Source organism: Cornus florida, unplaced genomic scaffold (genome assembly GCF_030987335.1).
Source record: "Cornus florida cultivar Cherokee Brave unplaced genomic scaffold, ASM3098733v1 CherokeeBrave_3.0.0_Hap2_Chr05, whole genome shotgun sequence".
Lineage (NCBI taxonomy): Eukaryota > Viridiplantae > Streptophyta > Magnoliopsida > Cornales > Cornaceae > Cornus > Cornus florida.
Window position 1 is genome coordinate 71,250,313 of NW_026775575.1, and position 25,338 is coordinate 71,275,650.

General features: G+C 39.7%; 1 long non-coding RNA gene across 1 annotated transcript; it reads left to right on the forward strand.

Moving 5' to 3' along the window:
* Positions 1-201: 201 nt before the first annotated feature.
* On the forward strand, positions 202-1,752 carry LOC132306808 (uncharacterized). The gene is made up of 2 exons (XR_009482104.1): positions 202-489; positions 783-1,752. It is a non-coding gene; the product is annotated as an uncharacterized LOC132306808 (long non-coding RNA).
* Positions 1,753-25,338: the final 23,586 nt, after the last annotated feature.

Here is a 25,338-nt window from a genome sequence, read left to right on the forward strand (position 1 = left end):
ATGCTAAAGGATGTCAGCCGAAGTGGAGATGTGAAGGATTGAATTTGTGATGATGATGATGGGCCCACTAATGAGACTTTTGACCAATTTTCCTTGTCTTTGAAATTGATCACGTGGGCTGTATTTGAAGAGTGAGTTGTATTATTTTTATATTATGAAAGATAAGGATAAGAAGAGATATGAGCTGTTGTGTTACACTACTGTCGGTGGATTGACTATATAGTGCGTAGTTGTGCATTATTTGAAATACAATGATACTGAGAAGGAAAGAAATAAAAGAAACACAGTCACAGAGCCGAGATACAGTGAAAGAGCTGAGAGTTGATGCTCTGATATTCTAGTGAATTTATTTCTTTTATAGTAGATTTAGACTTTGCCATTGAAGACAAATTCGACGAGATCTTCGAATTGATCGGAGACGGTCTTCAATTAGAGCACTTTGGGTTTTTGAATTCTTGGGCTGATTTGGGATTTTTTCTTTAAATTGAGGTAGAGGTTTCTAATTCACATTTTTCTTAGATTTTTGTAAATTATTCTTCACGAATTGTTGTATAGTATGCTTAATTCGTGTGGATCTTTGTAAAAATGATTTATTTATTGTATATGTGATAGCAGCCATTTTATGTGAAAACGTGTCTTAAATGATTATATTCCATGCCTTATGTATTTGTGATAAGCGCTGAATATTGCATATTCAAGCGCCCTTATTTGCATTAGTTAAGTCCATTAGTTGATCATAATGTATAGTTTCGCTTTATTTGTTTGTTTTCTTCTACTTTCAGGTCGGTTCCTCCGAATAAGGTTAAAGGAATGGTTTTGACAATCTCTTGAAGAATCAAAGGACGCCGTTGCTGGGAACCGTCTTTTGGGCCAAGTTTCTTTAGTCATCGTGCATGTGAGTTTTGCAGCATTGTATTCAGAATGACGATCGTGTCGTTGGGCCAATCCATGTGATAAAAAAAAAGGGTGATATGTGTTGAAGACAAGCCTCCGCGGGCATTACCATGCCACCGCGGGCGCCTGCTAATCACCCTAGTAATAAGTCTTCCTCCGCGGGGCCCCGCAGTGTCTCGCGGGCCCCCGCCGCAAGCCTCTTTGGGCACCCGCCGCTCCACCGTGGGCACCCGCCAAAGCATCCAGTGAGCTTCCTCGGAAATCAAGAACCCACGAGCACCCATCAGCGCCCCGCGGGCGCCCGCCGATCTGCAGACAGCTAGGCGTGGTCTGCTTTGTCTCCCCCAATGATGTCCCCTTGATCAAATGAATGGCTCTGCACTCTTCTAGGGATGATGATGCACGAGATTAATTGAGTTTGGTGGGATTTTTGGCTCATAAGAAGGGGCTTGTATCATAAAGAACATATCTCACATTTTTAACAAGTTTCTAAAGAGAGAAATATTGAGAGCTTGAGAGTCTTTGGTTTCTTGGAGCTCTAAGCACGAAAATGGAGGGACTCTTCACCTTTTCTCCTTCCTCTAGTGCAGCCATGAGCAACTAACTCCCTATCTAGGGAGGTGATGAAGCCCTCTCTAGTAAGCATGTTGTAGCTTTTGGTTTATTTTGGGAAAAATGATATATATATATGTGGGTGTTCCATAATCTAGAGTCTACACTTGATGTAATGAACTAAGTTTGATATAAATGATCATGTTGAATTTATTTTCTTGTCTTAGAATATATATTCTCATGGTTGTATTACTTGATTTTTCATAGTGACAATGAAAATGAGATTGTGGAATGGTTTTAATGGCATGTTGTATGAGAACCTTGTTAGTCTATGGCTTAGGATTTCCCTTTGATGGATTAATCTTGATTTTTAACTTTATGTGCTCTTATCATGTGATTGATGGCTTGATAATCTCTAGCTTAGCAAGTATGTCTAAGACTACACACTAGTTTAGGTAGTTCAAGCATGTGTAACTTTGATAGGTCATTCTTGCCATTGATTTCATGAATTTCTTGAAGGAATGTAGCAATGTTTTGTTGTAGCATTTCATGGTCACATATTTATGTTGTTTCCCCTAAGTTTACCTTAACTAGCATGTTTATAGGGTAGGTAGTCGATTCACTTCCCTAGTCCCCTCTACATTATCATTATCTCTTTAATTCTTCGCAAATTACCGTTTTATGCATTTTTCAATTCCTAATTTTAGTGACAACCCAAACAAAACTCTATACCCCTTCATCATTCTAAAAGTGATTTTAGACACCTTGGTTGCCATAAACTAGCAGTCCCAGTGGTTCGACTTACCTGACCAATAGCCCTATTTTACAATGATTTGTGCTATTGCAAAGGTTGATGTATAATTGACAACCGATCAATTTTTGGTGCCGTTGTCGGGGACTGCAAACTGTTTTGCAACCGAGGTTGTAGGATTAACTTTGGTTTGATTGTGAATATTGTGTTCTTATGGATATTTTCTTGTTGGTTTCGATTAATTTGTGTTTCAAGTTTTCTTGTGAGATTCTAGGTACTCAAGGCTTGCCGTGAGAAAACTAACAAATTTGTAAGTCTAAAAGACTCTCTGTAAGTTTTTGAAGTTCTAGTCTCAAGGTCGTGAATATCTTGCTTATGGTTAAATTAGAGATAGTTAAATTGTGAAGCCTTTACCGAGGCTATTTATTGTTTCTCTGTATTACGAAGCATCGGTCCTTGTCGTGGCCATTTAATTTCTGTCTTTGATAATTGAGGAGAACGGGAACATCGTATGTGGAGGTTATGGTGATGCATTGTTGTCTTGATTGTGTTGTGATTTGTTGATGTTTAGCCATAGATCACTTTCCTTACCGACTCTTGACTCACCAGTTGACATAAATTCACTTGAAAGGACTCTTAGAAGAAACCTTAGGGAATCTGCTAACATAAGAGGAATTGAACTTGAATTCTATACAATGGCCGGTAATGAAAAAAATTTGGGGAATGAGGGAATCAATAATAATGGGGCTGAAATTCCAAATGTGGTTCCTAGGACTCTTCGGGATCATTTCATCCCTACCACTTATGCTTCTCCCTCTTACATAGTGATGCCAAATATCGAAGCCGCTCAATATGAAATCAAATCTAGTTCAATTCAAATGCTTCCATCCTTCCATGGCTTTGACAATGAGGATCCCTATAAGTATCTTGATGAATTCCTTGAAATCTGTTCTACCATCAAAATGAGGGGTTTCCCTGAGAATGCACTTCACTTGCGTCTATTTCCATTTTCCTTGAAAGATAGGGCAAAGTATTGATTAAACTCCTTTGTTGCAAATTCCATCACATCATGGGCCTAATTGCAACAAGAATTTCTAAAAAAATACTATCCGGTGAGTAAAACCAATCAAATGAGGCGCTCTATTCTTAGTTTTTCTTAAATTGATGGACAACAACTCCATGAGACTTGGGAAAGATTACAAGATCTTTTTAAGAAATGCCCGTACCATCTAATTCCAAAATGGCAATTAGTGCAAGCCTTCTATGATGGTTTAACCGAACCACATAGACTCATGGTTGATTCCTCATGTGGGGGGATGTTCATGTCTAAGAATGCAGACAAGGCTTGGACCTTACTCGAGAATTTGAGTGAAAATTCATTGTAACACAATTCTCGTAGGGCTCCGATCTCAACCAATGCTAAGAACACCAATCCTTGTTAACCAAAAATAATGAGGGAAGAATCTTCTCAAGTGGATGCCATAGCTCATAAATTCTATCAATTAATGGCACCACATCTCTCTCCCTCTTTGTCTCAAAATTCGGCAAGTGTTGTGTGTGCATCATGAATAAGTCCCTTCCATCTCTCGGAAGATTACCCTACACCGGAGCAATTTCCTAATCCCAATCATGAGCAAGCAAATGCGATGTTTTCCAGACCTGGAAACAATCCTTATTCTAATACCTATAATCCAAGCTGGAGAGATCATCCGAATTTTTCATGGAGGCAACCTGCCCCACAAAACTTGAACTTTCAGAATCAAGGGCATCAAAATCAGCCCCCTTCTCAATTTCAAAATAGGCCATTTCAGGCCTCGTCAAGCTACCGTCCCCCTTATAATCCAAATGTCTCTAATCAACCTCGTACGTTTCCAATTGATGAGATTTTGGCTGCAAACAAGCAAATGATGGAATATCTAAACAAGCAAATGATGGAATCCAACAAACAACTCTTGACATCATTGTAGTCCACTCTCCAAATTGGTCATTCTCATACTCAGTCTATTGCTAAACTTGAGAATCAAGTGGGGCAAATAGCTACTTCAACGAACCAACTCCTTCAAAGAGATAAGGGGAAGCTTCCCGCTCAACCATTTGAGAATCCTAGAGGGATTCATGTGATTGACGAAACCCCTCCTCCGAGTGGGCTAACTCATGAACAAGTCCAAGCAATCACCACCCTTAGGAGTGGTCGAGTTGTGGATAACAAGGTTGATGGAAGAAACAATGAAAAAGTTCTTCCTCCCAAAAATCCAATTCTCAGCTCTTCTAATCCAAATCTCACTCCTGAATTTCTAAAGTCTAATGCTAAAAATTCCAAGCTTGTTGCCCCAAATGTGGAGACATCTTATGAGCCCAAGGCTCCATTTCCTCAACATCTCCAAGAGTCGACACATTTTGGGAATAAAAATTGTAAAATTCAAGACATGTGGGAAGTCTTTAAGCAAGTAAAGATCAACTTGCCTCTTTTGGATGCTATAAAGCAAATTCCCCCTAATGCTAAATTCCTCAAGGATTTGTGCACTTAAAAGTGCACCTCCAAAAGTTATTTGCCAAAGAAAGTAAGATTGATTGAAAATGTGAGTGCAATCATTCAATACAGTATATTTGTATGTGTTTCTTGGTGCGAGTCAAACTCTTCTGGTCATCATTGCTTCGGACCTTTTAAAGGATCAAGAAATTATCCTTTTAGCGGTGCTTCAAGAGCACAAAGAAGCTATTGGCTGGGTAGTGGCTGATTTGAAAGGAATCGACCTTTCTATTTGTATGCACCGCATTCATTTGGAAGACGATGCTAAACCTTTTAGAGAGGTGCAACGCCGGTTGAATCCCAACATGAAGGAAGTGGTCAAGAAAGAAGTGATCAAGCTACTAGATGCGGGAATCATCTACCCCATCTCTGATATCAAGTGGGTAAGCCCTACTCAAGTTGTTCATAAGAAATCTAGCCTCACCGTTGTTGAGAATTTAACAGGAGAACTCGTGCCGCAATGCACCACCACCAGGTGGCGTGTATGCATTAACTACCGGAAACTCAATTCCACCACTAGGAAGGATCATTTCCCACTTCCATTCATTGATCAAATCCTAGAATGGTTAGCCGGCCAAAGCTACTATTGTTTCCTTGATGGTTATTCCGGCTATAACTGAGTGGCAATTGATCCTCAAGATCAAGAAAAGACCACATTCACATGTCCCTTTGGAACATTTGCCTATAGATGCATGCCCTTTGGGCTATGCAATGCACCGGCAACTTTCCAAAGGTGTATGATGTCCATATTTTCTGATATGGTTTAAAAGTTTTTGGAAGTGTTCATGGATGATTTTTCCGTCTTTGGATCTTCCTTTGACTTATGTCTCCAAAATCTATCCTTTGTGCTTCAAAGATGCAAGGAGAAAAATCTTATTCTAAGTTAGGAGAAGATCACTTTATGGTACAAGAAGGCATTGTCTTGGGACATGTCATTTTAAAAAAGGGAATTGAGGTTAACAAAGCCAAAGTTGAGTTAATCTCTAACCTTCCTCCTCCAAATTCTGTCCGACAAATCTGTTCCTTCCTTGGGTATGCCGGTTTCTATCGTCGCTTTATCAAAGATTTTAGCAAAATCTCTCGGCCCTTGTGTAACCTTTTTTGCCAAGGATGTTCCATTCAATTTTGATGAGGCTTGTTTAGAAGCGTTTATGAAACTTCGTACTCTTCTCTTATCTGCCCCAATCATGAAACTGCCTAATTGGTCTCTTCCATTTGAGATCATGTGTGATGCATCCGATTATGCATTAGGTGCGGTTTTGGGCGAGCATGTGGACAAGCTTTTGCACGCTATCTATTATGCTAGCAAGACTCTTTCTGGTGCTTAGTTAAATTACACCACCACTGAAAAAGAATTGCTAGCAGTGGTGTATGCCTTGGATAAATTCAGCTCTTATCTTCTTGGATCCAAGGTCACTGTCTTTTTAGACCATGCCGCTCTAAGGCATTTGCTCGCCAAAAAAGAGACCAAACCCCATCTCATCCAATGGATACTCTTACTCTAGGAGTTTGACATTGAGATTTGGGACAAAAAGGGAACAGACAATGTTGTTGCCAACCATCACTCTCGCTTACTTATTAAGAAATCCTCTAAATTTGCTATGGTTTGTGATTCCTTCCCAGATGAGCAAATATTTCAGATTTCTCATTCAAGTCTTCCTTGGTTTGTGGATATTGTCAACTATCTGGCGGTAGGAAAAATTCCATCCCAATAGTCCAAATAAGAAAAAGACTGGTTCTTTTCCCAAGTTAAAAATTTCTTTTGGGAGGATCCGGAGTTGTTCAAATATTGCCCAGACCAAATCATCTGGAGATACATTCCCAAAAATGAATTCACAAGTGTCCTAAATTTCTGCCACACTCTTGCTTGTGGGGGCCACTTCAGTGCCAAGAAGACCACTGACAAAGTCCTTCAAAGCGGATTCCATTGGCCTTCTTTGTTTCAGGATGCTTACAACTTCTGTAAATCTTGTAAGCGTTGCCAAAAGCTTGGCTCTATGTCTAGAAGAGACATGATGCCCCTAACTCCCATCTTAATCATAGAAAATTTTGATGTGTGGGGCATTGATTTCATGGGACCGTTTCCATCTTCTTATAGCTATGAGTATATCCCTGTAGCAGTGGATTACGTGTCTAAATGGGTTGAGGATAAAACTACAAAAACCAACGATCATAAAGTTGTGGTCAATTTTGTTCAATCAAATATCTTCAGTTGGTTTGGTGCGCCTAGGGCTATCATTAGTGACGGAGGATCTCATTTCTGAAATTGCTACCTCAAATCTGTCCTTTCTAAATACTCGGTCATTCATAAGGTTGCCACACCTTACCATCCCCAAATGAGTGGTCAAGTGGAAGTATCTAATCGTGAGATCAAGCATATTCTAGAAAAAATGGTTCGACCGGACCGCAAAGATTGGTCATTGAGACTAAATGATGCGCTTTGGGCCTACCGGACAGCATATAAGACGCCCATTGGTTTGTCACCATATCGGCTTGTCTTTGGAAAGCTTGTCATCTCCCAGTTGAATTAGAGCACCACGCGTATTGGGCCACAAAAAGGCTCAACTTTGATCTCAAACAAGCCGGCTCTACTCGTAAATTATAACTCAATGAGCTTAAGGAAATTCGAAATGATGTGTATGAAAGTGCCAAAATCTATAAGGCAAAGACTAAAGCTTTTCATGACAAACACATTGTCAACAAGTCTTTTGCCCCTGGACAAAAAAGTTTGGCGTTTCAATTCTCGCTTGAAACTCTTTCCCGGTAAACTCCGTTCACGGTGGGATTGTCCATATACCATCACTTCTATCTTTCCTCATGGTGCAGTCGAACTCCAAGATCCATCTGATGGATCTCTATTTAAGGTTAATGGCCAACAGCTTAAGCCTTATGTTGATGGCATGGTCCCTATCCGCAAAGTAGAGAAAGTCCTATTAACGGACCCAATTTATAAGGACTAATGCGCGATCTTACTTCGTCTAGCTATTGACTTAAAATTTAGCACTCCTGGGAAGCAATTCTTTCATCTTCCGAGCTTCCCTTTTCCGTCTGCCAATGTGCCAAGAATTTTTCGAGAATTCGCTAACTTTAACCGAAAATTTGCATTCTTTCGGAATCGTCTCATCTAGCATTCCAGCGGTCACATTTGGGTTTCTTCATCGTTTTCAGGTCTCTGTACCATTTCTGGAAGTATTCAAGGTTATTTAGGCATTTGTCTTGTCTAATCCAAAGTTTAAATGACATTCGGATTTCGTGACTCCCTCTTGGGCCATTGAGCACCAAATCCCATCCCGGCAATTCTACACAGTGACTAGGACCCTCCGCAATTCAAATTTCATGTTTAAGTTGCTGGTGATCACATCCTGGGCTTTGCAATCTGATTTAGGCTACACAAGGCAGCATCTGAAGAAGCCCCGTGGGCTCCCGCTGCTCCCCCGCGGGCCCTGCGAGAATGGGCAGTGAGCCCCGTAGCATCTGCGGGCGCCCGCCATTCGTGCCAATAAGGCTTCCACGTGCCACGGGCACCCGCCACGTGCGTTGCTGTTTATAAAATGGGCTTTTAAGCCCATTTTGTCATATTATAACCCCTCCTTCTCTCTCTCTCTCTTTCTCTACCCTCGTCCCAAACCCAAACCCTTCCACCGTACGTTCCATCTTTCCTCTCCTCTTTTTTCTCCCTTCATTTTCCTCTTCCCCAACCATCTCTTTCATCTCACATCCAAATCTCCTCTTCATTCCTTCTTTTGGGTGCCAACAAGTGAGTTTTTAGTAGTTCAACTTGTGGTAGTTGTCCTTTCCTTATTTCTTTAAATTTTCGATACATGGAGGTTGCGATTCTATCATTGGACGATTGGTGATTGTTGGGTGATAATTACATGTCATTTACAGGTTCAATTTTTGGGATTTTTACATCTCTAACATTATTTTGCATCTCTTCCCCAATTCTTTGCACACCAAGTGTTTGTAAAAAGTCCTGAACCAGCTCTCTTCACTCAATGGCGCCCAAATCATCTTCAAAGCATGCTCGCTCATCCGAGGGGCCTTTTAATGTGCATCCCACGCCAAATTGGGCTGATTGGCCAATCGAAACTGAAGCCCTATTCGACATCGAAAATGGTTTCGAAAACAATCCCGAGACGGCTTGGGCAGTCCGTGAATTGAGGGAGCGGGGTCTCGAATCTCTCTTTAAGCCTCGTGCTAGTGCATACTATCCGCAGGTGGTCCGCCTCTTTTACTCCAACCTATTCGATTCCTATACAGAACCAGAGATCCTCAAGACCACCATTGATGGCGAGGCTTTCAAATTTACCCCGATGATCTTGCAGCAGTTTTAGCTTACCCGCTGGTATCGCCGGTGGATGATGCGGGCCTGCCCCTTTATGTTAAAGCTCAGGCCTAGTTGTCCTTGGCAGATATTATGGGGGAGATTTGCCACAATCAATATACTGGCAATCGAACCACAAGCACCAATAAGTCATTCTTACTATGCTGGCTTTGGTTTTTAGATTCAGTCTTAGCCAAGAACTTTCTTCCTGTACCAGGCCATTCTGAGCGTAAGGGGGATTTTCTGAAAGCCCTCTACACCACTGAAAAGGAGCATTGGTTTTCTATCTCGCAGCTTGTCTGGGACCAAATCCTCGAGATTTATAATGAATTAATTTTGGTCAGGTTGAGCAGCGCCATCGCTTGGGCATTTCCATTTCCATATCTGATAAGCGCCGAATATTGTATATTCAGGCGCCCTAAATTGCATTAGTTAAGTTCTTTATTTGTGTATTTTATATAGATTATCTCCAATTGTATGTTTTTGTACATTTTCAGGTTAAATTGCAACAAGGAAGCAAAAATGATGCTTTGTGGAGTTTTGAACATAGGAAGGTGCAATGCTGAATTCTGGCAGCAGTGAAATCCGGATTTGCTCACCATTTTTGACCTACCAAACTCAAGGACTGGACTTCCATCATAACATAAAAGATTTAGAGCTCTGAATCAGCTTTCTAAATCTTCAAGAGGTTCATCATTCGGGGTTTGGAGCAGAGAGTTATGATCTTCTTATTAGAGGTGCTCAGAACTGCCTGGCAGCAAGGAAAGTCTGCCTTGTTCTTCAATTTCGACCAATCAGACCTGAGAATTGGATCTCCACCAAAACATAAAGTTTTTAGAGATCTGAATAAGCTTTCCAAATATTCAAACGGTTTGTCATTCGGAGTTTGGAGCACAAAGTTATGGCTATTTTACCAAAGTAGGTCCAGGCGGAGCAAACCAAGCATAGGGCATTCTGCCCAATTTTTGAGTGCTCGAGGCCCTATTTCGAGCACTCGAAATTAGGGCAGAATTCTACACGACTCAGCCCACTTGTGCTCAGATTTTAGCCCTTTTGGATTGCCTCCTTTATGAAGTGGTTGGAGATGTTGGTTGGTAGCTTTTGGGGGTGGATAAGTGGTCTAGATAAGGGAAGCAAAGCCACTCATTTTCTCTTAAGCTTCATTTTGAGAAGATAGAGGGGATGGAAGAGAGAAAGAAGGAAGTGTTCTTCAAGCAAAAAGAAGGGAGCTCGAAAATGGAAGGAGGATCCATGCTTCTTCCTCCATCTAGGGCCACCATGGGTAACTAAACCCTCTTCTAGGGAGGTGATGAAACTCCTTCTTGTAAGCATGTCTTGTTTTTGATTTACATTTGGGGATGTAATGTATATATATGACCTCTCCATGAACTAGAGTTTTATTTGATGTGAAGAGCTTCAATGTCTATTAATGATCATTTTGAGTTTAAGATCTTGTCTTAAGATTGTTTCCTCTTATGATTATTTTGCTTCCATTTTCATAGTGACAATGAAGATGAGTTTATGGAAATGTTTTTATTGGCATGATGCTTGGGAAATTTGATAGTCTATAGCTTAGGGTTCTCTTTTGATAGATTATTCTTGATTCCTAATGTCATGTGCTTCTACTATGTGATTAAGGGCTTGATAACTCTATGCTTAGTGAGTATGTCTAAGGTTGCAACCTAGTTTAGGTAACCAAAACAGACAATACTTTGATAAGTTATTCTTGCCTATTGATTTCATAAAAAAAATTCTTGAAGGTAATGTAGCAAATTTATGTTGCATTTCGTGGTTATATGTATATATTATTCCCCAAGTAAATCATGTATTAACATGCTTATGGATAGGTAGTGGATTCACTTCCCTAGCCCTCTCTACCTAGATCTCTTTCCTTTACATTTCTTGCATTCTTGTTTTATGCATCTTTACATTCCTAGCTTTAGTGACAAACCAAACAAATATTCTATACCCCTTCATCATCCTAAGAATGACTCTAGATGCTTAGGTTGCCATAGACTAGCGCAGTCCCAGTGGTTCGACTTACCCGACCAATAGCCCTATTTTACAATGATTCGTGCTATTGCGAAGGTTGATATTAGTTGATCAACCGATGAATTTTTGGCGCCGTTGCCGGGGACTGCGAATGGTTTAGCAACCGAAGTTTCTAGGGTTAAATTTAGTTTGATTGTGAATACTGTGTTTTGTGAATATTTCTTGTGTGGTTTAACCATTTTTGTGTTGTAAGTGAGATTCTAGGAACTCGAAGCTCGTCGTGGGAATGCTAGCAAATTGTAAGTCTAGAGGACCCCAGGTAAGTCTCTTGACTTTCTAGTTTCGAATTGTGAATATCGTGCATGTATTAAGCTTAGAAGTAGATAAATTGCAAGCCCTTGTCGAGGCTAATCTTTATTGTGTATTTTCAATTCCAAGCATCGGTCCTTGTCGTAGCCAATTTAATTTTTGTCTTGATAATTGAGGAGAAAGGGATCATTGCATGTGGATGTTTTGGTGAAAGGTTGCTGTGTAGTTTAATTGTGTTGTATATATTTTGTGTGAATTCACCTTAATGTATCTAATCAAGTGGCTGAATTAGTCCTCAATGGGGAGTAATTTTCCTTCAACTCAATTTTATACACCACATGAGTTTTGTGCCTTTTGCTCTAGTCATACACATCATACAAGAGAATGTCTTCCAACGAGACAATTCTCGGACTTTTATCTAGAGCAACCAAATGAAAATTTCTTTGAACCGGGTAGTGATCCATACTTCAATGGTTACAACTCGGGTTGGGGAGACCAACAAAACTTCTTGTGGCATGACATAGGAAATTCAACCCCACAATCTCATATGTAACCTTTTCAACCCAATGATCATTCTTTCCCGCCCTCTTCTCCTTTTTCACCGTCTCCATTGGATGAGTTAATTGTTGCTAACAACCAAATGATGGAGTCTATGCACACGCAAATGATGGAGTCCAACAAGCAAATGTTGGATGACATTGTTAGCATACAATCCACCACTCATTCTCATTCCCAATTTAGAGTTGATTTAGATGACCAAATAGCCCAAATTCAACAAATGGTTGATGCTCTAAATTATGGAAATGAAGAAGAATTTTCCATTGAACTTGTGGCCAATCCAAAAGAAAATTCTATGAATGATGAGATTACTCTTAGTAACTTTCATCATGAGAATGATCAAGTGGTCATCACATATGAAAATGATGAAATGGTGGTTGAAAATCAAATTGTTGCCACTCATAAAATGGAAGAATTTGTGGTTAAAAATGAGGAAAAATATGATGAGATTGCATCCTTTAAAACTCCAGAACAACCCCTAAATAATCCTTTGCTTGATGCACCTCCTTCAATGGAGGATCCTCTAAAAGCTTGTTTGGCTCATTTCAATTGTGAGGATTTTAATGTTGACAATTCCATTTCGGAGGTGAATTCTTTGCTTAATATTCATCCACCTATTCATTCTCTTCCTTGGTCAACATTAAATGTATCTCTTTCTTGGGAGCTTGCATCTCATCTCATTTCCTCACTTGAGTTGTCTCAAGTTGTTGAGCCCGAACCGCCGGATAAGTGTGAGGAGGATGTTGAAATTTTGAAGGATAAGTTGTCGAGCATTCCTGTGCTCAATATGACCCTTCAAAAGCCTTTGCTAGGTGCACCCTCACCTAATCCATCTTCCTATAATCCAAATCAGCCCCATAGTCCAAAGTTCTTCATTGAGGAAGAAGAGTGGGTTGAGGTATTTCCGTTACCTCTTTTCCACTTTTGTCTTCAAAGTCTTCCTCCTCCACTTTTAAAAGAACTATCCTATTTGGGGACCTATGACTCTCTAGAGAGACATGGTATAGGGTAAGGAGGACTAACCTGATCTCGGTACGTCTAGCTATCGACGTTAAATTTAGCACCCATGGGGAGCAATTCTTTCGACTTCAATGCCTCCCTAATGTTCAATTGCCTAAGCCATGAAATTTTCTGGGAAATGGTTAAGAAATGCTAAAATTTAACTTTCTCTGGAACTATCTTAAGTTGTGTTCCACATTTTTAGACTGGCTTCTTAGACCTTCTCAACTCTTGTTTTCATTCCCGGAAGTTTCTGGCTCTATCAGGCAATTTTCTCCGACTTTCGACATGGCACTCACATGCATAGCCTCTCATCTTCAATGCATTGTTGGATCATGGTTTCTTAAAATCATCCATGCGTTGGAAAGGTGCTACATTTTGAAATTTTTTCCAAATTGTCCATGCATTAGAAAGAAGTTGAAAAGTTTTCAAAATTTTCCATCCATGCATTACATTAAAATGGAGTTGCAAAGTTTTTTTTTTTTTTTTTTAAAAAAAAGCATTACATTAAAATGGAGTTGCAAAGTTTTTTTTTTTAAAAAAAAATTTCCAAGCATTTGAGATGATTGCAAAGTTTGAAAAAAAAAAATGCAAAGTTTAAAAACAAAATTTCCAAAATTTTCCATGGAATGGAATGAAGTTCATTGGAGGAAAATTGCACAATCTGAAAAATTTTCAAAATTTTCCTTGCATTGCAATGAAGTGTGGAGTTTGACAATTATCCATCCATGCATTGGATTGTATTAATATGCAAAGTTTCATAATTTTCCATGCATGCAAGGTGAAAATAATCCATCCATGCATTGATTTGGAAGCATGTTGCAAGGTTTTATCAATTCTTCAGCTCTCAGTTGATCATGTATACATTCACAATGCATAAGAATGAGGCACCTAATGGAATGACATGCAAAGTTCATCTCTCAACCTCACTGCATAATGTTACAATGCATGCAAAAATTCATCTCTCAACCTCAATGCTACTGCCTTCATTTCGAGCACTCTATTTCCTCTTTGGAGTGCTCAAAAGCTCTATGAAGCTTGCACAAAACCATTCCGAGGCTACTGCTTGTATTTTGAGCGCTCTAAGTCCATTTTCGAGTGCTCGAAATGTGAACCAATCTCATCCCAAGCTCACTGCCCTCCCTTCGAGCTCTCTAGCTTTCATTTTGGGTGCTCGCCAATCCTACACAACCATCATCCTCACTCTCTGCCTGTATTTCGAACACTCAAAGCAGGCATTTCGAGTGCTCGAAATTTGCTCCATCTCATGCAACCATATTCCTCTCAAACCACCCAACCATGCTCATCAACCACCCACTCCATATATCTCACTTCCTCCTTCAACCCACTTCACCATGCACCCCTCCACAATCCACCATGCTCTCATCAACCCAACAACCATGCATTCCCACGCAACCCACTTCAAACCAAACTCCCCAAACCACCCTCCAACTCATGCTTACCATAACCCAAACCATCAACCTCCTCTCGGCATCTCTGCAGACAACCCCACCAACTCTCCTCTTTCTCTCTGCATCTTCTCTCTCCACCCTCCAACACCCACCAAGTAAACCACTCTCGGCATCTACAAATCATCCACAACCAAAAAACCAACCAACCCAGAAACCTCTCTCTGTCTCTCGGCAACCCACAAAACCAAACCATCCTAACACCATGCAAACCAACACCATCCCATAACAGCCGAGCCCTCTGGTTGTTTTTCGAGCACTCGTCGCTCCTAGCTCGAGTGCTCGAACCACTCTCTTCAACCTACACAAACCACAACCCACTTCCCTCTCGCAACCAACCAACCTCCTCAACTTCTCCAAACCTCTCTCTATCTCGGCATCCAACCCTTGTCCCTCCCAAACCATGCCAAACACCACCCTCACCACCTCCACGCATGCACACCATGCATGCCAAACCAAACCCACCTCCATCTCTCTACACACAAACCACCCCAACCCTCATCCGCTCGGGCACCACTCTTGCATAACACCATGCAACCCTCACCAACCTTCTCTCTCGGCTTCTCTCACAACCCACAACAACCAACCTCACCCCATGCCCATGCCAACCCCTCGGCATCTCTCTCCACACATCAACCAACCAACACCATTCCCTCAACCCCCATTTCCCGTAACCTACCCAAACCATCCCTCTCAAACCAACCAACCTCACCCCTTACTCCTCTCGGCAGCCATCAACTTCTCCTCCATGCAACCAATCAAAAAAAAAAAAAAAATTGTATAGATTTTTGTCTTTCTTTAACATGCATATTTGTATTCTTATTTATGTTTTGATTTTTCTTATGAGACCTATGCTTTCACTTGTGTATAATAGTTCTGTTTCGATAGGTCTTCCTGTCCAAGTTTGGGGGAAGCTTTTGTGCGCTCATATAGCTGCACACCATTTGCCTTCATCACTCCGCTTGGTATTATTATTCTTTAACCCTCTTTACACTTTTTTTTTTTTGATTTACTTGTCTTCTCACATTACGGACAATGTGACATTCAAGTTTGGGGGTGCAATATTGCATTTTTGGCATATTTTTGGTTTCATAATTTTTGCTAAGCAATGATAATGGAATTTGAAACCTGTTGGAGATGAAAGAATATGTTTAAAACTTTGTGTATAGAAGCAGCTAATATTTTTGAAAATAAAGAAAATTTTAGTTGAAATGATCATGTAGATTCAAATTAGTCTGTATAAATGTCTCAATTAGATTCTCGCTGGATTTGACACTCTTTTAAGCTTCACAATGCACAGATGCACATTGGAAACTTAACTGCGAGGCATGCAACTTGATTAACATTGACCTTGGCCTAGTTAATTTGATTTGATGAACCTGATAGATGAATATCTTTGGCATGATTTAAGTTGTCTAAAAAAAAAAAAAAATCTGAGAAAGAAAGAAAAAAATGACCAGTTGACGTTCGTAGCCTTTCCAACTCGAGTTATTAAGCCCTAGGAGTGTCTCTACACTTAGCACCCTAAAGCCGTCTGGTTTGGGAGTTGTTGGCCTAACGCTTACTACAAGGGTTGGTTAGAAAGCTTAAAGGACTTAAACATTGCACGGTCATTCAAAAAAAATTGTAATAAACATGGTTCGCTAGAGTTCGTAGCCGTTCCAACTTAAGCTATTAAGCTCTTTGGAGTGTCTCTACACTTAACACCCTAAAGCCATCTGGTTTGGGAGTTGTTGGCCTAACGCTTGCTACATAGGTTGGTTAGAAAGCTTAAGGGATTTCAGCATTGCACAACCATTATATGTTTCGCTTATGAGTTGCAATAAATTGTCAACAAGCAACAAAAGTTCTCTTGTAAATAAAATCATGCCTTAGGGACCTCATTTAAAGGGGAATTCAATGATTTGAAAACTTGTGCTTGGGAATTGGAAAAGAAAGTAAAAGCCGCATGTTGAGAATCCAATTCACTTTCACTGAAGCTAGAGTTGATTTCCATTCAAGAGATGATAATTGAGTTATTTATATAGACTTTGATGTTGATGCATGTATGTGGAAATGTATTTAGCCAATTTTTGTATCAATGCTTCATATATGCAAGGTAGTTTTCCCAATGACCCCATCTCCAGTTTTTGTCTGTTTCAAGTTGTATTTGAGCTATGTATCTATTTTATTTTACCATGGTAGATATTTTTGTAGTAGCAGTCCCATGTTTGTCATTCCATTGAGCTTTGCATTTTGGTTTTGCTAAGGGACTAGCAAAATGTAAGTTTGGGGGTGTGATAAGCGCCGAATATATTCAAGCGCCCTATTGCAAAAAGGAAGCAAAAATGATGCTTTGTGGAGTTTTGAACATAGGAAGGTGCAATGCTGAATTCTGGCAGCAGTGAAATCCGGATTTGCTCAACATTTTTGACCTACCAAACTCGAGAACTGGACTTCCATCATAACATGAAAGATTTAGAGCTCTGAATCAGCTTTCCAAATCTTCAAGTAGTTCATCATTCGGAGCTCGAAACAGAGAGTTATGATCTTCTTATTAGAGGTGCTTAGAACTGCCTGGCAGCAAGGAAAGTCTGCCTTGTTCTTCAATTTCGACCAACCAGACCTGAGAATTGGATCTCCACCAAAACATAAAGTTTTTAGAGATATGAATAAGATTTCCAAATATTCAAACAGTTTGTCATTCGGAGTTCGGATCACAAAGTTATGGCCGTTTTACCAAAGTAGGTCCGGGCGGAGCAAACCAAGCATAGGGCATTCTGCCCAATTTTCGAGTGCTCGAGGCCCTATTTTGAGCACTCGAAATTAGGGCAGAATTCAATACGACTCAGCCCACTTGTGCTCAGATTTTAGCCCTTTTGGATTGCCTCCTTTATGAAGTGGTTGGAGATGTTGGTTGGTAGCTTTTGGGGGTGGATAAGTGATCTAGATAAGGGAAGCAAAGCCACTCATTATCTCTTAAGCTTCATTTTGAGAAGATAGAGGGGAGGGAAGAGAGAAAGAAGGAAGTGTTCTTCAAGCAAAAAGAAGGGAGCTCGAAAATGGAAGGAGGATCCATGCTTCTTCCTCCATCTAGGGCCACCATGGGTAACTAAACCCTCTTCTAGGGAGGTGATGAAACTCCTTCTTGTAAGCATGTCTTGTTTTTGATTTACATTTGGGGATGTAATGTATATATATGACCTCTCCATGAACTAGAGTTTTATTTGATGTGAAGAGCTTCAATGTCTATTAATGATCATTTTGAGTTTAAGATCTTGTCTTAAGATTGTTTCCTCTTATGATTATTTTGCTTCCATTTTCATAGTGACAATGAAGATGAGTTTATGGAAATGTTTTTATTGGCATGATGCTTGGGAAATTTGATAGTCTATAGCTTAGGGTTCTCTTTTGATAGATTATTCTTGATTCCTAATGTCATGTGCTTCTACTATGTGATTAAGGGCTTGGTAACTCTATGCTTAGTGAGTATGTCTAAGGTTGCAACCTAGTTTAGGTAACCAAAACAGACAATACTTTGATAAGTTATTCTTGCCTATTGATTTCATAAAAAAAATTCTTGAAGGTAATGTAGCAAATTTATGTTGTTGCATTTCGTGGTTATGTGTATATATTATTCCCCAAGTAAATCATGTATTAACATGCTTATGGATAGGTAGTGGATTCACTTCCCTAGCCCTCTCTACCTAGATCTCCTTCCTTTACATTTCTTGAATTCTTGTTTTATGCATCTTTACATTCTTAGCTTTAGTGACAAACCAAACAAATATTCTATACCCCTTCATCATCCTAAGAACGACTCTAGACGCTTAGGTTGCCATAGACTAGCGCAGTCCCAGTGGTTCGACTTACCCGACCAATAGCCCTATTTTACAATGATTCGTGCTATTGCGAAGGTTGATGTTAGTTGATCAACTGATCAATATCTTGTCACCCCGCTGTTAAAAGATACAGGGTTCAGGGCCCCGCGTCATGAGGAGAAAAAGAAGGATGTGTTTAATTTCAACCTGGGGGTCTAGAAGTCAAACATGGTTCAGCTCAAGACGTCCCATCAGGCTCGAATTGGGGATAAGTTGGATTAGGGTGCGCTGGCTCCCCCTGTGGCTCCTGCTCCCCCTATTCATGATGCCCCCACTGCTCTGGCTACCCCTGTTGCGCCGCCGCCGCCTGTCATGACTCAAGCTCATTATTATAATCTCAGTGCTTGCCTTGATGTGTTTCACATGCGCCTCGAAAGCATAGAGAGCCTTGTTAAGGCGACTCAAGAGAGTCAGCAGGTTTTGAAGGACATGCTCCAGACATTGATTAACCGCACCCCCGGCGGTGTCGGTACTTCCTCTTGCACTCCGATGATGGAGTGACTTTATGATTCTAGTTTTTATTTCCCTTCTTAGTAACACTTTTTAGACTTCTTTTGGGGCCGCGTTTGGCATTTGCTTTCCTGTTCTTCTTTTGAACTTATAACTGCATCATTTTTGGTACTTTGCATGAATATTAGTGTTTAGATCAATAAATTGCAGTTACTTTTATTTATTTTTGGATTCATATGATACTTGCTGTGTGTAGATGTCTTTTAACAGGTTTTTGAAACCAAGTTTGGGGGCATACTCATGGAATTCACGAGGTGGCTTATTTTTGTAGTGTCACTGAATTTCCTCCTTCCCTTGGTATTATTGTTCTATGCACCCTCTTTTTCATTCCTTTTCATTCTTTGTCTTCTCACATTGAGAAGAATGTGACATTTAAGTTTGGGGGTGCATTGTTGCATTTTTGAGATAACATTTTTTCTTGCATGACCGTAACTTGATGCATGTAAGTTAATAAAACCATTTTGTTGGAAGCAATGATAATGTAATCATGGAACTTGTTGGAGATGGAAGCATGTGTTTAAAACTTTATGTATAGAGGCAAATGATAATTTTGAAAATAAAGAAAATTTTGAAATAACCATGTTGATCCGTATCGGTTTGTATAAATGCTTCAATTAGATTTTTGTCGGATTTCATACTCTTCTATGCTTCACATTGCACAGATGCACACCGGGAACCTAATTGTGAGGTATGCAACCCAATTAACCTTGACCATAACTCAGCCAATTTGAGGTGATGACCCTAATGAATGCATATCTTTGGCATATTTTGACTAAAAAAAAAAAAAAAGAAAAAAAAAACAAAAGAAAAGAAAAGGAAAGAAAAGTAATTAATGACAATGACCATTTTGAGTTTGTAGCCTTTCCAACTTGAGTTATTAAGCCCTAGGAGTGTCTCTACACTTAACACCCTAAAGCCATTCGGTTTAGGAGTTGTTGGCCTAACACTTGCTACATGGGTTGGTTAGAAAGCTTAAGGAACTTAGATATTGCACGGTCATTCACAAAAAGATAAATAAATAAATATGGTTCATTGGAGTTCGTAGCCTTGCCAATTCGAGTTATTAAGTCCTAGGAGTGTTTCTACACTTAGCACCCTAAAGTCATCCGGTTTGGGAGTTGTTGGCCTAACACTTGCTACATGGGTTGGTTAGAAAGCTTAAAGGACTTCGGCATTGCACGACCATAGTATGTATCATTCTGAGTTATATAATAAATTTTTAGCAAGCAACAAAAGTTGTATTGTGAATAAAGTCATGCCTTAGAGACCCCATTTAGAAGGAAATTCAATGATTTGAAGGCTTGTACTCCTGTGATTGGAAAAAGAGGGTAAAAGTCGGATATTGGGAATCCGGTTCACTTTCATTGAAGTGAAAGTTCATTTTTATTCAAGAAATGACAATTGAAGTGTTTATATAGACTATGATGATTAATGCATAAAAGTTGAAATGTGTTTTGCCATTTTGTTTTTCAAGGCTTCATATATGCAAGGTAGCCTGCTTAATGAATCTGTCTCCAATTTTCGGTTATTCCAAGTTATATTTGAGCCTTGTAGGTATTTTTGCACTTTATGATTGACGCATGTTGTCAATATTTCATATGTGGTCATTTTTGTTAGGTTCTATATTTTAGTTTTGCCATGGGACTAGCAAAATGTAAGTTCGGGGGTGTGATAAGCGCTGAATATTGCATATTCAAACGCCCTTATTTGCATTAGTTAAGTCCATTAGTTGATCATAATGTATAGTTTAGCTTTATTTGTTTGTTTTCTTCTACTTTTAAGTTAGTTCCTCCGAATATGGTTAAAGGAACGGTTTTGACAATCTCTTGAAGAATCAAAGGATGCCGCTGTTGGGAACTATCTTTTGGGCCAAGTTTCTTTAGTCATCATGCATGTGAGTTTTGCAGTATTGTATTTAGAATGATGATCGTGTCGTTGGGCCAATCCATGTGATTAAAACAAAAAGGGTGATATGTGTTGAACACAAGCCTCCGCGGGTGCCCGCCCTGCCAGTGCGGGTGCCCGCCAATCATCCCAGTAACAAGTCTTTTTTGCGGGGCCCCGTAGTGTCTCGTGGGCCCCTGCCCTAAGCCTCCACTGGCCCCCGCCACACCACCATAGGCGCTCGCCAAAGCATCCATTTAGCTTCCTTGGAAATCAAGAACCCGCAAGTGCCCGCCAGATCTCCGCCATTTTATATAGATTATCTTTAGTTTCGTATTTTTGTGCATTTTTAGGTTTGTTTCCTAAAAAGAAATAAAATGGAAATCTTAAAGGCTTTTTGAAGATCAAGTCATTCCAGGCCTTAGCATCATATGATTTCCAAGAGGAATTGGCCCGATTTTGCTCACGGATACTTTATTTAAAACAAAAGGAGAGAGGATGGAATCAATGCCCCAAGACCAAGACCAAGGAAGAAGAGGATCAAAAGCTTGAAGATTTGAAAGAATTGAAAGAAGTTCAAAGCAAGAGAAGAAAAAGTTCTAAGGCATGGACGAACGCTAGTCCAAAGCCTTACGAATGCTCGTCCGGCATTCATGAGCACCCGGTGCGTGCACCATGTCACACGAGCGCTCGTCCCTCATGGACTTACGCTCCAACTCGAGGCAAAAAAGAAAATACAATTATGAGCACTCGTCCTCGTCCCTTCAAAGGATGAGCACTCGTCCATGCAACACAGCTTTAATCCGGACCAGTGAGTAGAAGGCTAATTACGAGCGCTCATCCATTCATTGGACGAGTGCTCATCCAGGCTCTGTAGACCCAGCTGGCATTTTAAACCTTTCAATTTGATTCCTTCTTTAATTGGGTTGTTGGTCAAGTGCTTCTAGGGGATATGGACCTCTATTTTGAGGAGGTTTGGTAGACATTTTGTCTATATGAGGAAGGGTGATCATTGGAAAACATATTAGGAAGTGGTTGGAAGATTATTCTAAAGAGAGAAATATTAAGTTCTTGAGAGTTTTTTTTTTTTTTTTTTTTTTTTTTTTTTTTTTTTTTTTTTTTTTTTGTATTTTTTGCTCAAGGTAGCGAAAATGGAAGGGCTAAGTTCTTCAACCTCTTCTTCCTTTGCTGCTATGGGTAACTAACTCCCTTCCTAGGGAAGTGATGAAGCCCTTCTTTGTAAGCATGCTCTAGTTGTATTTTAATTTGGGGAATGAAGTATGTATATGATAGTTTCATAGTCTAGAGATTTACACCAGGGTAATGGATCTTTATTTTAATAAATGATTATGTTGAACTTATTGTCTTATCTTAGATTGTATTTTCTCATGGTTATATTGCTTACATCTTCATAGTGAGAATGGAGATGAGATTATAAAATGGGTTTTAATGACATGTTGTATGAAAATTTTGATAGTCCATAGCTTAAGGCCTCCTTTTGGTGGATTATGCTTAGTTTTTGACTTCATGTGCTCTCATTATATTTATTGAGGTTTTTGATAGTCCATAACTTAGTGAGCATGTTTTAAGCTACACCGTAGTCTAGGTAGTTAAATCATGTAAAACTTTGATGGATTATATTTAATTCTTGATTTTATGAATTTATTGAAGATAATGTAGCAATCATGTATTACTACATATCATGGTCACATATATACGTTGTTCCCCAAGTTAATCATAAGCAAGCATGTTTATATAGCTAGTGGTGGATTCACTTCCCTAACTCTTTCTATATAAGTTTAATTCACCTTAAATTCATTCCATTTACTGTTTTATGCAACTTTTAATTCCTAACTCTAAGCGACAAACAAATTAAACCTTCTACACCTCTTTCATCAAGTAAAGTGATTTCATGACCTTCGTTTCCATAAACTAGCAATCCTTATGGTTCGTCTTACCATTATGATAGCCTTATTTTACAATGATTTGTGCTATTGCAAGTGTTGATTATTATTGGTAAACATATTTCAACCACCAAACAAATCCTTCAAAGGACACACTAAACCCCAAACAAGGAATCTTGTCCATCTCTCAATCAATCTCAACTCTAATCTACACATCCTTAACAGACCAAACATTTGCTATCAAATACATAGCCACACAACCACATAACCCTACCAACGACAACTAATCACACTATATGATAATCATTACACTTAACAACTTAAAGATGATTTAACAATAAGTCCCCCAATGACTGCATAAACATTAGTCACTAAATCAGTAAAATGCACTATCTTGCACCCAGGGCATAAATCCTCAAAACAAAATCTTTAATAATTAAACGGATTGGACACTTGTTCCTACCTAGCACACCTCGTCACCCGAGACAAACTACTTAAATCCACACCACTACACTGACACACGCCCAATACCATACTCTCACTATTCGTGTCAACTTAAAACAACCATTGATCTTTGACCCGACATCGTGCAAAAGAGGGATTGATTCAGGAAAAATGGTTGGCCACGCCATCCTCATCGTCGATCCAGTCCCAGCATAGATGTCATTCTTGTCCTCAGGTCCACACCTCAAATACAATCTCACACAGTCCATAAAATAACAATGAGATCCACTCGCTATCAATCCATCACTCTACATAACCTCAACAACTATACAATCATATACCTATTCTTGTAATCTCAATCATACCTCAACACATAACCATAACAAACAAAATGACAAGGCACCAAATGTCTCAATTATCGATCAGCATTAAAGTTTCCTAATCTTCTCATAATACCTATACCAGGTTAACAACTCCACAACATCATTCGATTCAATTCTAACCTTATTAAAACACACAATACGACCATCTCATGTCCGAAACCTTAAAACCAAAGTCAATCATTCCCATTATTCTTCAATGAAATCCCACATTAACTTTCTAGTTGCATAACGTTTAAAGAACACCAACACTTGTCCTTGAGGCAATACTCAAATCAACATCAATAAAAACACCCGATTACATGACTCACATTATATCACCTAATTTTTCTCGAACGTACAGTTCATGACACATTCCCTAGCCACCACTATTAATACTAAACATCAAAAACACAACTCCTATTCGGCAACCCGTGCCTCGCATTCTACCAGTCAAAATTACTCTCAAATTATGCACTACAAGAACCCAAGACTACACCTCCCTTTGTGGAAGTGAGTCAACCCATTCAACCAGGACCTCCACCGATAAACTCTAACACCGCAACAAATCACACACAGGTTCGTCCAACAATAGATGTGCATAACTCCTAAATGGTGAACAAAACTCACGACAAATGATGCCCTTACCAGGACTAGAACAAACGGAGAGGGTAACGAACCCCACTCTCACAAGAGACTGATGACTCGCACCTAAATGTACCCGACGCCTTGTCACACGTTACACACCAATCGTTCAACCATGGACACCCAATCTCACCTGAGATAAAATGAACTCCTTACATACAATGAGGCGAACAAACTGGAAACACATACGAGACTACGAACACAAATCTAGGCGACCTCTCCACTAACGAACCATCAAATACTACTAACACGGAACCTCATATGCACTACACCGCGATACTCATGCCGACGAAAACTAACCAGACAAGATTACCAACATTCACGACACACAAATACTAGAAAGAAACACAGCCCTTCAGACACCGCGTCCCATTCCATCTGGAAACCATCATTCCCAAATGACAACCTCTAAGTCGTAAAATGACACTTTACCATCCATTCCACTTCCACTTCTTAAGGTGACGCTACCTCAAACACCGTGCACACAAGACCCGTGACCTTACTCACAATAACCCACTAACTCGCCAAAAGAAAAGGGTTCCTATCTGGCAACATTGTCCTCACTGACTCTAATGACCACACTGTCCACAATCCATCACTTACCTGACAACACACAACAAACAACTCGCATTCCAAACCGCATTTGGATCGTACCTCAAACCGCTTTGCTCATCAACACTAAGCATCACATTACAAAACCATAACACCTTTGCTGCCACTCATTCCAACCACAATTCTATCCTATCATCCTACCATACCATTAAGCTACTACTAAAGGATCTTTCCCCAAATATCCTTAAGACAATATCATCGTAACAAAAGAACAAGCATTACTCTCGATACTCCCTATAATGATCACTGTATACCATTAGAAAAGAACCTCAACATGGCAATGCCATGCCTACAAATCCTCAAAATAAAAATGAGTATAAAACCAGAATGCTCAACACCGAACTATCACCTCAATACCATCAATGATGCCATCAATCATTAACACTTAACTGACAACTCAATCCACTCTTTCTAAGGCGATCTACTTGCCTAAATGAGAAAACCTCACACTCCAGGTTCAACGTCACTACCTCCCTTCTTCACTGTTCCTTTGAACACTATTGGTCCCGACAAAAAAAAAAAAAAAATCAAATGGAGTTACCAACTAACCTATAAAATAAATTCATCCCAATCACTCCAATCATTGGTCTATCTCTTCGAATCCTCAAACAACAAGCACTATCTCCTGATACTCCAGACGCAATCTGAAATACAACCCTAATCCATAACTTTTAAATTTTAAAACACAATTCATTTGATAACACAGTACTCACCAGCTATCACTTTATCCGTAAATAGCCAA